The sequence below is a fragment of the Electrophorus electricus genome, chromosome 4 (assembly GCF_013358815.1).
Source record: "Electrophorus electricus isolate fEleEle1 chromosome 4, fEleEle1.pri, whole genome shotgun sequence".
NCBI lineage: Eukaryota > Metazoa > Chordata > Actinopteri > Gymnotiformes > Gymnotidae > Electrophorus > Electrophorus electricus.
The window spans coordinates 29,381,913-29,382,946 of record NC_049538.1 but is presented as its reverse complement, the minus strand read 5'-3'; the positions used below and the strand labels follow the sequence as shown (position 1 = coordinate 29,382,946).

At 41.8% G+C, this 1,034-nt stretch overlaps 1 non-coding gene across 1 annotated transcript; it reads left to right on the top strand.

The window, feature by feature from the left end:
• The first annotated feature begins 694 nt into the window (after positions 1 to 694).
• trnal-cag lies at positions 695 to 777 on the top strand. Its single transcript has one exon. It is a non-coding gene; the product is annotated as a tRNA-Leu (tRNA).
• The last annotated feature ends 257 nt before the right edge of the window (positions 778 to 1,034 follow it).

Here is a 1,034-nt window from a genome sequence, read left to right as displayed (position 1 = left end):
TGTGGATTTCACACTCAGAAAGGAAGTCCAGGCATTCAAAAAATAACTAATGTTTTTTCATTCACTCCAAACCTAATATTCTGACTACAATAATGATCAATTCTGTTGTACTTCTTATGTCGCTAAGCAATCTGCTACTCAGCCTGCCCAAGTGGACCTTGGGCCACAGCCCGTGGCAGAGGACTAAGCAGTTTTAATCACTTAAAGACCAATTTAAACAGGATTGAACATGCATATTTAAATGTTTGCATACATATCCTCTGCACTTTTTGAGCATGTATTTAAGCTCATGTAATGAATTAAATCAGCAGTAGATAATAGTGGTGCACTGAGCAAAAGGTTTACAGTAATGATTTTTTGTTTTGTTTTGTTATCTGTTCTCATCATTTCTGTAGGCTGTTGACCAAAATGTGCCAGGGACAGGCTGGTGGAGCTCCGGAAGCAGACATCCCTCTGTCTCACCAACCAGCAGGCCAGCAGAATAATTTCACTGTTGGGCCATTTACATGAGGGTAACAAGAAGCGGGTGGTATATGCTGCTCGACACCAGAGAAGACTCTTGAGTGGCCATTTTAGAACACCGAAGAAGCCCACACTTACTCCTGGTGTGGAGAGCACCACCAGATGTGTGCAGTGCACCTGCCCACTGTCCTAGTTTGTCAGGATGGCCGAGTGGTCTAAGCTATAATAGCTCGTCAGGATGGCCGAGCGGTCTAAGGCGCTGCGTTCAGGTCGCAGTCTCCTCTGGAGGCGTGGGTTCGAATCCCACTTCTGACAGCAATTTTTTTTTTTTTTCACTTTATACATTTTTATTTTGATTAAATAACTATGTAATATACTTTTCACTTTACTGGAGACCATACTGAATCCATTTGCTGGCCCAAAGCACCACATTTCTCAGTTTGTAATAATGATTACAAATGTAACATTTGGTAAATGTGTCATGGGCCTTAGGTACATGTCAGCGCAACACAGAACAGGGGCTTATGCATACTGTTGCTGCTTTTATCACAAAATCTATATGTCATTATAAA